The sequence below is a fragment of the Numida meleagris genome, chromosome 16 (genome assembly GCF_002078875.1).
Source record: "Numida meleagris isolate 19003 breed g44 Domestic line chromosome 16, NumMel1.0, whole genome shotgun sequence".
In the NCBI taxonomy this organism is placed as follows: Eukaryota; Metazoa; Chordata; class Aves; order Galliformes; family Numididae; genus Numida; species Numida meleagris.
The window spans coordinates 6088897-6102537 of record NC_034424.1 but is presented as its reverse complement, the minus strand read 5'-3'; the positions used below and the strand labels follow the sequence as shown (position 1 = coordinate 6102537).

The window sequence follows — 13641 nt, the reverse complement described above, 5'->3', positions numbered from 1 at the left end:
GCCTTCTCGTATCCAGAACAGGAACGCTGCGTTGATGCTGCACGTTATGGTCTTAGTTTTTGGGATGATAACAAATCACAGAATTGGTTCCTCTTTCTATCCTCCAGTGCCCTTGAAGGGGTCATTTGGTTAAATTCCTCAATATTTTTGCAGCTGTGGTTGTGGTTTATTAACTGATGCTGCTTAAAGAGAAGCCTGTGTCTGCAGCAGAGTTTTCATTACTCATCTGTCAATACTTTCAGAGTAAAACAAATCGGTCTGGGTAGAGAGGCTTCTGCTCTTCTGTATAAATGCTCTGGGTTATTTTTCTCCCTCCCCCTACTTTACCAGCGGAGAGGACACAGAATAGTTTCTGATGCAGTGCGTGGTTATGTTGTACTGGATAGGAAGGTCTGGCCTGCTTTGTTCATCGGGATTATTTTAAGCTCTGATGTTTAGATTTTGTTAAATGAACCAGAAAGAATTGAAAACATCTCTCTTTCCCAAAATATTCCAACTCATACAGCTGTAAAATGCCCTTTATCCTGAATCATACCAGCTGAAGAATTGCCAGGGTTACACTTTTGCAATGAGTAAAATGTGTTTTCTGACTCAAGTTTTGGTAATTTGCTTGTCAGGAGAAGTCCAGTTGAGATGACAATTATTATTTATTTCCTTCCATATTTTGCAAAACTGAAAATGAGATAAACCATAATCATTACGTTGCTGTGTTTACTGCTGCAAGCTGCAGGTTTTGCAGTAATTGTGTTGGCTTCTGGATGAAGCCTAGGAGGCAATTTATCTGCCTTTGCTTTGCACAATAATTGCAAATAAAAGGCACATCTTATTTTAAAGCTCCAAAGAAAGAAAGGTATCTGCTCTGAGAAAAGGGAATGGTTTTTGTGTTGGTGCCCAGTGCAGCAGAGTGCAGGGCACTGGTGACCTGGGCAGGGTGACTGGAGCAGGGTGGCAGGGACAGGGAGGGTGGCAACGGCACAGGGTGTGGGAAGTGGCAGTGGCACTCATGGCACCAGGGGCACTGACTCACTTTGCCACTCACTTCTTGAGTTTCAGGCTAGCGGGCAGGCATAGTTAAGAGCCTGAGGTACTGCTCACTTTCCATGCATGTGCATTCTGGGGTAAATACTGGAGTCCTTGCCCCTGTTCTCTGTTGTGTGTTCTGGTTTTGCTTTGCTTTCATCCTGCTTTGGAAAATTATGTTGGGGAAAAAGCCTGCCCAGTGCTTTCCTGTGCAAGAAGATAGCAGGAACTGCGGCCCAGCCCTGGTAAGGAAATTCCCAGCTGGAAGCTCTGTGCATGCCTTTGGACCTTGATGGCACCAGGTGTTTGCAGGTCAGCTGGTGCCAAGTGCCATCGTGCAGGCCTGTCCTTTGCCTTGGCATCGTAATGGGAAATGTTTTAAAGCACGTCCTGTGCGAGAGCACTCTGTGTCACCTCGGCCTCCAGTGAGAGTGGAGCAAAACAAAACCTGTGCCAGGCTGAGCTCTTTGTTAGCTGCAAGTGTGAGCGCCTTGTTGGAGATGAGAACTGATCAGTGGGTAACGCCGCGCGCTTCTCCCAGGATGAATAATGTCAGCTTTACGAAGGTGAGCTGCAGGTGGTTTTGAATGAGGGAGAGATCAGTTTGCACGTGCCATTCATTCAGTGGGCTGAAGCTGCTGACCTCATGTGAAATGGCAGAAGTGATTTCAGCTGAGTGAGGCTGGCAGGAAGGCGCTGCGCCCTGTCCGGGTTGGGCCGATCCCCAGCAGTACTGTGTTCCCCTGTTAGGCTGAAGGCTCTTTCTCTCCACAAGGTCAAATAAAGCTTCCAAAATGTGGAGGAGAGCTGTTGTGAACTCCCCAAGGAGAGGACTTAGGTGTCTAACACTGCTTTTTAAACTATTTTCAAATTGCATATGCATCTTTATGCATCTTTCTTCTGCGCACGGGTGTCAGTGCATGTGTTTCCTCAGCTTTGATTGTAAAGTTTGCAAAAAAAAAAAAAAAGTTAGGGGATACATGAGCAAGCTATGTCAGTGAAGTCCACTGTTTTGTGTAGCTGTGCAGCCTGTCAGATTGCTGCAGTGAGACGCTCTTTACAAATGCTTTTGTGTTTTATCTGTTGACTCATCCATCTCACACTTACAGTAGCATTTCAGTACTGAATTATAAAGCCAGCAGTTGAAACAAGGCTGTTCTTGGGCTGCTTTAATCAACAGATGCAATTAATACAATAATGTTTGTATTGACACCCTGTCTCACTGTGGCTGCATTGTGGGCAGCGCCGCTAGACAAGGAGATCTGTGTGGCTGTACAAGCAGCTCACAAACATTTGTGTTCAGCATAAGATCAGCACTGAGAGAGTTTCAGGCCTCTCCGTGGCTGGCAGACAGCCCCACTGCTGCTACAAGCAACGTTATCGAGAGGTTAAGACCTAATCTGCAGCACTTCTAATTGAGTTTACGGTTTTGTGTGATGCTGGGATTTCTTTCTGGTGCAGAACATCAGGAGCGTAGCAGCAAAGCTCAGATGGGTTTTATTCCTGAGTCTGGGATGGTGGTGAAGGAAATATGGTTTGGACTCAGATATTTATTCTTGCATGAGAACAATGTAAGTCCCAGACCAGTGCTTCTCAGAAGCATTTTACCCTGGGAACTTGTATAAAACATCTTCCCTTTCAGCTATTTCATAGTGAGCTATGTGCTGGGTGTAACCATTGTTTAAGGGAGTGTCGGTGGCACGCAGCCAGTTGATATGTAAACCCTATCATGAATTGTTTTAAAGAGAGTATGGGTTTCTGTGCTGAGATATATTGATGATATTTTTTTTTCGTGGCAGGAAGTACATGCTGACTCCAGCAATTGCCAGAGCAGCTGTTCATCGTGAGTAAGCCATAAGAAAAGTCTTGTGAAAGCCTTAAGATCAGTGGGAAGCAGTGTGAGCTCAAATGATCTGCACTCAAATGATCTGCACTCAAATGATCTGCAATCAACTGCGGTTAAGCCGTGTCAATAACTGCTGTCATATTTGCACTGCCTTAGAATTTTATATTGGAAAAAAGTTTCTGGTTCTTACAGTGTCAAAGTCTGGAGGATAGTTTACAGAGAGGTATTTAACTTCAGGCTGGTTAATGTTTGTAAGGGCTTGTCTGGACACTCCCCAGACTCTTGCTCCAGGGTACAGATTTACTTCATTTATCCCATGCTGAGTTGAGGTAGCAGCCACTGTCGCTGTGAGCGCTGCTCTCTCTTGGCTCCATGGCTTTTAGGATTTCCTAGCACTGGTGTTCCTTGGCCTGGCTTTCAGCCGAGGCCTCAGTTAGACAGCCTTTCACCTGCAGCTGATCTCTTACACACATAGCCCCACTGTAACGCTTCCCTGGCTCAGCTTCTGAGATACTTCCAGCCCACAGTTCAGTACTTCCTTCATTTTGCCATTGAGCTCTGTGCTTGAATTGCTTTTCGTTTTGTCGTCTTTGACACGAGGATGTCATTTCTTCTTTGTCCCCTCTTATCACCTTCTGCTTCTCCTAGCTTTTAGTTTTTTCACACATATACTCTTAATGCTTGTAACACATCCTGCCCAGATGTGTCGTGAGGCTTTGACTCAGCACTGTTGTTGGCATGGGTAGGGATGTGTCCCCAAACAGTGATACATGCGTCACAGCGAAGGGACGAGCAGCGGAGCTTCTTTTGGTGCTGGACGTGGCTCATGAGGGTGGTAGCAGTGGGAAGCATGGGATGTCCTGGCTTATTTTGAGAAACAAAACTCAGTTTCCTTTGATGTAACAACTTCATGAATCAGAAAGGAAAATGAGTAATAGTTTCTTTGAGTTTATGCGGAGCTTTATATTTTCGGAGCGTTGTGCAGGCATTTACTTTGTCCTTTTTGCTCTGTGATGAGTGGCGGTGAAGAGTGCTGTATGCAGTGAGGCGAGAACAGTAAGTACAGCTTCCACCTTAGTTTCATTTAATGGTAGCATTTAAGTTGCTGCTTTGGTCAGACGGTGTCCACTTCTCCACGAGCTTCTTTTGGCTGCTCAGTTTCTTGCTGGAGCTGTGTATCCTTTCAGTGGGTTCTCAGGTCATGTTTTTAAGGTGTTTCAGGTCTTGCTGGGTGTTGAGAGTGAGACACAGTGCTGCGTAGTGCAGCATCACTTTTTGCTTGTAGGAAGGTGCAGGTATGTTGTGTGCACACAGCATGCCACCTAGAGGAGCAGAGCAGGCCGGCAAGGCTGTAGCCAGGATCTGCTGACCAAATGTGAGTGGCTGTGCTAAGAACATCTCCAAGCAGTGCATGCTGTGACCCTGCCTCTGGTACGCTCACCTGGTCAAGTCTGAGAACGTCCCTGGGCAGCCAGTTTTCCATCAGCTCTTCTCGACAAAAGTTTCACAACTTTTTACATGATTTAGCATTCTAGTTATGCTGATCCTAATTTTTCACCGAGTCTCGAGAATCTGAAATTAAATTGAGGATCTCGCCTCAAATGTTCTCTGGGAATTAGGGTGAGAAATCTAGTGCAAGATGTGTTTTGATGGGATGATGCTCTCCAAGCCCCGTGCTTTTTTTGGCTTGTATGATGTAATTTCTTTTGCAGAAGGCTAATAAATTTCCCAGAAGATTATCCTAATTTCCAGAGTCTCAAAGTCTGAGTTGTAATTAAGCACTTAATTTGATGAGAGTTTTTAAATGTGTTGCTGGTCTACTGTCAGCTTGGGGAAATGCTTCCATCTGCAGCCCAGCTTCCCTTGTGTAGGTTCAAGCTCACAAAGCCAATGTATATTTAGAAGTGCCAGAACTTCAGCCTACCAGACAGGCTTCAGAAAATTGCTCCAAATGTATGCTTTCTGAGTAGGTTACAGCCAAATCTGAAAGGAGCCCACCTTTCCTGAAGAAGCTCAAGTGGTTGTTGGGGAGACGGCAGATTTTCATTAACGCATGGGCAACAGGCAATTTTAACGACGCATTTGATAGCTTACAAATTGCATTTAGTTTCCTCCGTTTCCACAAATTACAGTAATCATTACACCCAACAGGGAAGCTGTTATTTTATTTCTTTGAAATGAAAAAGCATTTCTTTGTTAGTTCGTGTTTACTGTCCTCTGTGCCTCGGGAGCGAAGCCTGAATCTTGCTTCTGTTAGCAAGGTCAGTTCCACGAGAGACTTGCTGGTGGGAACCATTGTTGCTTAGCAGGGTCTCGCAGCCCGAGCCAGGCCACCATCCAGAGTCAGGGAGTTGTCTGGTCAAGCCTACCGTGCTGTTATCTACAATATTTCCTCTTTAGGAGAGAAATCTGTTTTTGATCCATGCTGGAGTAACATGTGTTACAAGAAGATCATAACCAATGACTCAGGTTCGGGGGGGTCTAATCCAGGAATGATAATGCTTGGGTAGAGTTTTTCTTTTTCATGCAATTTCAGGCTACAGCTTGTAGCTGCCTCTGATGAAGTTTGTATCCTCAGCTAGACACAAGTGAAACATCTCCCCCACCTCCTAGTGTTTTAATTTTTACGCTCAGAACCTCTGGAGCAGACTTGAAGACTTGAGTTGACCCCCATGTATTTCCATCAGGACATTAGGATGGCCTTCCCATTTCCTTCTATTCTCAGCTTCACTTTTCCTGTTACGGGAATACAAAAAAGAAAAAAAAAAAAAAGCTGTTAGTCATATGTTAAAGCAGCCAGCCCAAAGCATTTGGAGGAGCATCCTCTTGGTGTCACTGCACGGGGCTGTGTGTCAGCATCTATTCCGGCTGCAGAATCCTATATGGACTGATCCAAGGCTGTCCCCGTGCAGCTCTCTCCCTAACACACGTCCCTTTCTGCTGATAACTTTCTGGCCTCCGGGCTACCGACAGCTGTTGTCCACTTGCTGCTAATTAAGAAAGCAGCATGAGCGATGGCAATGTGGATTGGAGAGATTGGACCCCCTCTCTGCCGCAAAGTGTTTTGTCCTGATTAAAAAGTCTGACTGACAGCTGGGCGGCCTTTTTTCCTTCCCTGTCTGTTGAGCCCCTCTGAAGATAGCCTCCTTGCTATCAAACTCTCAGTGATGGGCGCTCTCTTATTTTTTAGATCCTGTAACAATAAGCAGTGTCAGAACAGATTAACTATTGAAATAATGGGCATGTGTGAAATTTAAGCCTCAATAAAGCCACGTATTTAACATGCAAAGCGTTGTGTGCATCTGTGCTCTTACATAGAAATTCAAATGTAGGTCGTATTTTTAAAATAAAATGACACATCTTGAAAATGTAAAACTAGCTTGAAAATGGAGATCGTCATGAACGAGCAGCGCTTAACGTGGATGGATTGAGCAGATTTCAGAGATGTTCTTTGTTTGTTTAAGGATTTTCCTTGTTTGTTTTGTTTCCTTCTTTGCTTTCCTTGTTTTGTTTTCTCCTGTTTTTCATCGGGTCCCAGCAGGTGATCTTTTGTGTAATATGGCTATGCTGTGTTTTTCATGATCCAGCAATAGCATAGGCTTGAACTCTGGAATTCTCTTTCTGGGCTGTGCTTCTCTGGAGGTAAAATGGTAGAACTGACATTGAGGTAATAGAAAACTGCTAACAGACAGCCTAAAGATGTAAATTGAGGTGATGGTAATTTAGGAGAAGCAGCCTCCTCCTGAAACAGTGATGCTCTCTGAAGCTGTTCACCCCCAGGAGTATCATGACTGTATTTCAGATTAGACCTGTACAATTCAATCTGAATTCTTATCCGCAACACATGGACTCTGTATACCCCCTAGCATGCTTTGAAAGCAGTGTAGTTTGTTATCATATCTGGTCTATAATATCTTCTTGTTGTGATTTTTCTCATGCTTGGCTGTTACCTTTTATCCCGGAGATGATTGGCTCTTTGTACAGTGATAGGACACAATCAGATGTCGTGTGTTTGTAGCTGCCTGAACTGGGCAGACTCTTTGGGATATGAGTGGTCCAGAGTGTGAAAGTGCTCCATTGTCTTTGGGAAGCTTTTTGGTTTCACGTGAAGAGAGCAGATGCTGGTGAGATGGAAACAGAAGAGAAATCCCATCAGCAAGGCTCCAGGCTGTTATCTGTAAATAAAGTGATTTCTGGGTATTGTAGATGAAAATGGTTCCGTTTCTTTTCTTTTCCCCCCTAGATTTTTTTTTTTTTTCAAAATAGATACGTCATTGTTAGGCTCTGGTTTGGCTGCTGATTTTATGAAATAAGCTTGGTAGACTGGATGTTAGAAAATTAGTAGGGTTATACGTCTACTAGGAAGAGCTTATGGAGCCTCCAGATCCTGTTCTATCTTGTTGTGAGAGCTAATGAAGAATATGAGGCAGTGGTTTCTTAGTATGAAATGTTGAAAAAAAAACCTGTAAGTGTTCATCCTGTTACGTCTGGGGAGCTTCTTATAGATGGTGAGATTGATGACAGGCTCATTTGCTGGGAGCATCGGTTGTTTCTATCCCAGTAACCTGATTATTGCTTGGGCGGCTTTCCCCAACTGTTTAGTGCCTGCCTCCTGTTGGCAAGGGTCAGGGTTACGAGATCAGGGTTAGTCCTTTTGTCCTGTAATGTCAGCCACAGTGACATCAAGAGTGGAGCTGCCATTATTTAGTTTGGTCTCCCACCCATAGTGGTGTGTTTTTACATCTGTGCTGCGTTAGCTTTTCGTGTGACGGGTGGCAAGTGTCAGTTGCTCTGACTGTGTACATCTTATCCTTTTATGCCATGAATTTCTGGCGGTATAAAATGAAAAACCACCACACAGTCATTGGAGAGGCACAAAGGTGGTGGATTTGACATTAAAGGACTAAAGAAACATTGCAAATTCCTGTGTAAAAATGGGATGCTCGCTTGGTGGTAAGCTAGGTTCAGGCTAACACCTAAATGTGAGCCTAGAGCTCTCCTGCTAGGCCTGCAGCTGACTTGTCTCCCACTGGATGCTTGAATTGCCAAGTGTTTGAGTCAAGCTGGCCTTCCTTGGTTGGATTGTTTTGCAAATGCAGACATGGTTCTTAACTGGAGAGCACAAAACAGGATTTTCTGCTTTACAATGGAATATGTTGTTTTTATGTTGCTGGAGGAACAGGTTTAGTTCTTCTGGTTCTCTTATTCCTTATGGTAACACAAGAGCATCCTTTAAAGAAACAGAAAAGAATAGCTAAAAACATTCTTAAAAACTGTGATGTCCTGAACGGGGAGGGAATAAATTAATGCGAACAATTTTGAGACCAGACTGCTGCATGGCAGGGAGAGTGCCCACAAGGGAAACCTCCTTGGAGGCTTGGCAGCCACTTCTGTTCAGCAAAGCTGGACTTTATCTTTTTGTCTTTGAGAAACAGTTTCCCGTAAATATGAGAATTATCCTAAGTATTTCATTTCTAGTTTGGCTTCTCATTAGCTTGATCCACTTTGCAAGTGGCCAGTCTTTTTCCAAAGTAAAACCATGTCTTATAGGAAGTCACTTGGGCATATGGTGCTTGAGTTCCCAGCCTTCCCCTTGATTTCAGTTGACTTCCTTGGGTGGAAAAGCCCTTTTGTTTTGAAGTCTGAATTGTAAGGTTCTTATGACTTTGAATGTTAATACGTTTTATCATGATAAATTACGAGTGTATTAGAGTTTCAAGTGATCTCCCATGAAGTATGGATTCTTACAGCTGCCAGAAAACCAGCTCAGCTCTTCATCCGCTCTGTTCTCTGCCAGTGAATGGCAAATTAACTTGAATGTGCTTGATGTATTGAAGTCAGGGAAGCATTTTCTATAGGTTTTTAGCTGGGATTCTTCTTTCAAAGTTTCCGTATGAATGGGTTCAGTTCCATAATTTAATGTTGTGACTGCTCCATACAGTGCTGTGGGGTGGTTCTGTTTGTTTTTAGCAAAATGGCAATCAGGCCGTTTTGTTAGGAGCTTTTTGGATCTATGGTCTGTGTTCATTATCAGGATGGACGTGGAAGTGCAGTGTTTAAAGTCACAGAGGCTGTCAGGAGTCTTCTGTGGAGGAACTTGGGGCTCTTTATATATTTTTATCACGCAGGTTTTCCCAAGTCACATGCCTCTTCCAACATTTCTTGGAGACATTTTCATGTTTTGCAGTCTCTGTAATGGGTACATTGTTGTTTTTCAGGTTAATGAAGAATGATGGCACATTTAGTATGTTCAAAGACTTTCCCGACTGCGGTGTTGCTAGAAATGGAGCAGGAAAGATGCTTTCCACCTGTCATTCTTCTACAGACATCAGCAGTTCAGAAGTGGATGGAGCTGAGAGTTATTTGCTGAGCTTCAGAGCAGAGTTCATGAGTACATGGGGAACACTTACCCACTTAACTGGGGCGGGAAGCAAGTTGATTACGTTAGGTAAATCAGTAAATGGAGTAGAATGGAAAGGAAAGATTTCCAGGCAAAAAGTTTGCTGAGCTGCACCCCATCTGCTTTGCTTCCTCTCTTTTTATTCCTCTTCATGCACACACCATGAGTTTTCAGGTAAGAACAGAGAAAAGACAAAGGTCTGTGGGCTACCCGCGCCACCTCCCCTTATTGCAGTCTCTTATTTTCCTTATTGCAGTCTCTTAGAAACACACTATCCTAGCCATAAGTGTTTTTTAGCTCTTGATACTAGATAACAATTACAAAGCTGTGGTATTTAACTAGGCTGTCACTAGATGCTTCTTGTACTGCAAAATGGTATGAATATACATGGGTCACGTGTTGGCGGGCTGCTGATCACTTGATGGATGGCATGCAGCAGTTCTTGTCGCCGTGCTGCAGAATCATTTTGTTGACTCATTGGCTGGAGCCAGCTGAAAGCTCTTAATTTCTGGCGAGGGCAAAGTAAAGTTTCCCTTGGAACAAAGCTGCAGCTTGTGCAGGGTAGGCACGCATTATCAGGTGGCAGCATTAAACGCAGAAGGTCTGGGAGGTATTTACCCTGTAACAATGGCACCAAGGATATTTTTCTAAACACGCCTTTGTCTTTTAGAAGCCAACTGCCATGACACACTAAATCCGCTGCAAAAACCAGTGGGTTACTGAATGGGTTTGACATGTAAAAGCATGGAGTTAATCATGCTAAAGCTCTGACAAAGCCCCAGGTTTACCCCGAGGGAGAAGCAGGCGCCCTCCGGCCGTGCTGGAGCGCAGCCCGCCTGACCCACAGCACGTCCCAGGGCCCTGCAGGCTGGGCTTTCTCCTTGCAGGCTGCTTGCTGTTTGCCAGACGGCCCAAACGAGCTCCCAGATATTGCTCAACGCGCCGCTAGCTGCACTTGGTATTGATTCACCTTTCAGGTCTGGACAGCAGGATCGCCAGACGATTGCGTGTTGTTTTGCAGAGATTTAAATAGCTTTGGTCGTTGTGGTTTAAGCTGGTTTGTCAAAACCAAAATTAAATGTAAGTACTGGAGAAAATCATTTCTTGCTTATAAATTCCTGAGTCCCTCTGCCACAGAATCTGGGCAGTGGGTTTGGAAATACACTTTTTTGCATGCAGAGGATCATGGTCTTGGAATGCATTCAGCCTGTGCCTCCATGGCAGGCTCATCTGTGGGGCAGGACCTCACCTCTGAACCCCAATGGCACGCTCTGCATGGGATGCGATAGGGAAAGGGTTGGTAAGGTGTCACTCGGAGCTGTTAGTTCATCAAGATTTATTTGGTGAGAGAAGAATTGTTTCAGCATGGAGTGCAAAGAGATGCTGAGATAAGGCTCAGCTTTGTTTTTGGTAAAATATAGGTCTTGGTTTACTTCCCTTTAGCTATCACCCTGTTTGCTGCGTGTTAGCATTGAAGGTGTTTCTGCTTGAAATACAAGCTAACTTCCTGCGTCACTAAACTGGAAGCTCATTAAAAATTAGAAACTGATTCTTAGTAGGGCCAGTTCTGGTAATTCTCAGTGACTGCTTATATATAGATAGGCAGGGTGACAGAAGAAATAATGTTGCAAAGCAAAGAATTGAGCTCTAGAGAACTAAGGCTCAGCTGTCCCTTTGCTAAGTGGGTTTTCAGACTCGTCACTCTGAAATAGCTGCTTCTTCTTCAGCACTAAATTAACAAGTGAAATTCTAGTGAGTGTTTCCGTGCTGGTGAGGCCTCCAGTCTTCAAAAGGCTCGGGTGTGTTGCAGTCAGCACGTATTTCTTCAGATTCCTGCAGTGCTTTTGCTGACGCTTGTACAGATCTGTTAGGGTTTGCTTCTGTAGAAGTTCACGGCTCTGTATTTTTTTTTTTAAATTTTGTTTTAAAGTTTGGATATGCTGAGAAGAGCGGGGAGAGCCGCAGGTCTTTGTAGCCGTCTCTTTGAAACCTTTGTCTGTAGGAGGGGTGTAGGCAGGCAGATTGAATTCAGGCCAGAGGAGGTAGGATGAAATGGAGTTGACACAAATAATTGTTTACTGCGAATGCAACTTATAATATTTGTGTGCAGTGGAGTGAAGATTGGGCTCCTTGAGGTACCTTCTGCTTCCTGCCATATTGGTCTAGGTATGTGCTAATCCTACAGCTGACAAAGACGAGGGCCACTATTTCCTCTTCCTCCTGGTCTGCTCCATTCAGTTAACATCTCGGTTTCCCTTTACTGGAGGGACCGATGTTTCAAATTGTGCTTATGGAGGACTAAAATTTCCTACTGCCTGTAGGCAGGCAATAAAAGTGGTGGTTTGTTTGCAGATCCTATCAGTTATAGAATAGGATACAGAACCGAGGATATGGCCTGCAGCTTGTTAACCCTTCGTGTAAGCCACACAGTGCTAATGTAAAAGCAGCTTCTGATCTGATTACATCAGAAATTTCACACCTGCGGTGCTGTTGTATCACTGTGTGCACATGCCTGTGTACATGGAGATAGAGAGCTGGCCCTTTGGGGCAAAAGCACAGAGTGCTTCAAAGTTGAGCGATTTGCTTAGCCCTCCTGTGCTGCCTTGTTTTATTGAGTAAGCAACATTAGGGAAGTTTACACTGGCAGTGCTGCTGGAGGAGATGGTGCTGGCCTGGTTCCTGAAATTCACATTTCTTTCTCTTGCAGAAATGTGAGCCCCCAGCATGGTGCTCTGGAGTTGTGCAGACACGTTTCATCTTCCAGAGCTGAGTATCTGCTTTTCAGCGGCTGAGCCCTGGGGACACGGTGCTAGGCAGAACAGTGAGGAATGAGGCTGCCTTTCAGAGAGGTTAGCTCATCTCTTAGCATCCATGGAAAAGAGCTTACATCACATTCTCACCTGGACTGTTGCCCTTAATCCATGGCACTCACTAAAGAAGAAAATAAAATTGAGCATGTTCAAGCAAATGTTTTCCATGTTTTGATCTTATTTCTTGAGCTCAGCTCGCAACAGTGTGGGAAGTGCCTTTTGGGCAGTGAATGCGGTTACTCCCAGGCCTTCCAGAAAACAGAGGTTAGCTGTGCAATTGAGTCTGAATGTGCAAAGAGTCTGCAATCAGAGGTCAAAAATAAAAAGACTATAATTAGTAATGACCAAAGCAACTGGAAATTGTGTCAGTCAGAGCCGAGCCAGCTTTTTTTTTTTTTTTTTTCCTATCACCTAATGAATGAGAGCTGAGGTTACTCTCCAAGGATGAAAGAGGGCTGAATTTTTTTCCCATTCAAATCTGGTGCTGTGGGACAAATGCAAACTCAAGACTCATTTACTGCCTTGTTTTTCAGCTCTCGAACCTGCGGGCAGGTTGTGAGCAATTACGCTTTTCCCTAAAGCATCTAAAATAACACGGCTCTGCTCGCTGTCCTGGAGAGCGCCGCTGACGCCATTCTGTCACCTTGGAGATGGATAAACAGCTCCGGCAACATCAGGTTATAATCTTTCAGGTCTGAGTTTCTAAGCTGACAGCCGTACAATTGAGACATAAGTCTAGCAAAGATTTTTTTTTTTTTTTATCATGGAAAGAGTCTAAATGTAAAATGAGAGGAGACGAGAGGAGAGGAGAGAGAGAAAGAGTTTAAGCCAGGCTCGGTGACCAGGCTTTTTGCTTGACTGCAGCAGCAGTGAATGAAATGATTTAGCTGTGGCTCACACTCCCTGCAGCATGGGGTGACTCAGGTAGTGCGCGGGCATACTTGAGCCTGCAGGGCTTTATTTTTAGATGTCTGAATCACTGTCATGCCTATATCCTCATAAAGCCGTTAGACGAGTGGGGATGCCCATGGACCCCATATTAAGTCATGTTTGGTGAGCACAGATTCCCTCGCAACCTTTGTGATTTCTGTATTCTGAGCTGCTTGCTGAAGTGATGCAGAATCTGTGCCCTCTTTCTGGATTTGTTTTTTCAATTTCAAGTAAAATGTTTAGCTAGCAGCCTCAGTGGTTTTTATGTATAGAGCAGAGTGAGCACAGAGCACAGCAATCCTGTTGATGTTGGAGGCTGCTTGACTCTTGTGTTGTTTTAGTGCTGTTGGCACAGGGGAGCTACGAGTCGTGTTACCAGTGTCGTAATCCCATTAGTTCTCTCGGGCTTGCAGGGCTGTGCAAAATCAGTACTTAAATAGGAAATTACCAGAGACTCACCAGATGCCGCACAAAGGTTTGCTAGTGATTCGGTAAATGGCAGCATTTCTGCTGTGGGTTGATAGGGAACCAGTGTGCTGGAGTGGCTCTTTCAGATAAAGCAGAGCAGAAGTTCTGATTGCTGCTTATCAATAAATTACACTGTATTTTTCAAAAGAAGTCTTAAAGCTAGCTGT

At 44.4% G+C, this 13641-nt stretch overlaps 1 protein-coding gene across 5 annotated transcripts in view; it reads left to right on the top strand.

Moving 5' to 3' along the window:
- Window positions 1–13641, top strand: part of RAPGEF1 (Rap guanine nucleotide exchange factor 1) — a 78216-nt gene that overhangs the window by 8048 nt on the left and 56527 nt on the right. Inside the window, exon 1 of one of the 5 annotated variants that reach the window (XM_021413663.1) lies at window positions 3410–3922. The exons of the other annotated variants lie outside the window; for them this stretch is intronic. The gene's annotated coding sequence lies outside the window, so the exon portion shown is untranslated. Of the gene's footprint in view, window positions 1–3409; window positions 3923–13641 lie in introns of those variants that run through there. 5 annotated transcript variants of the gene reach the window in all.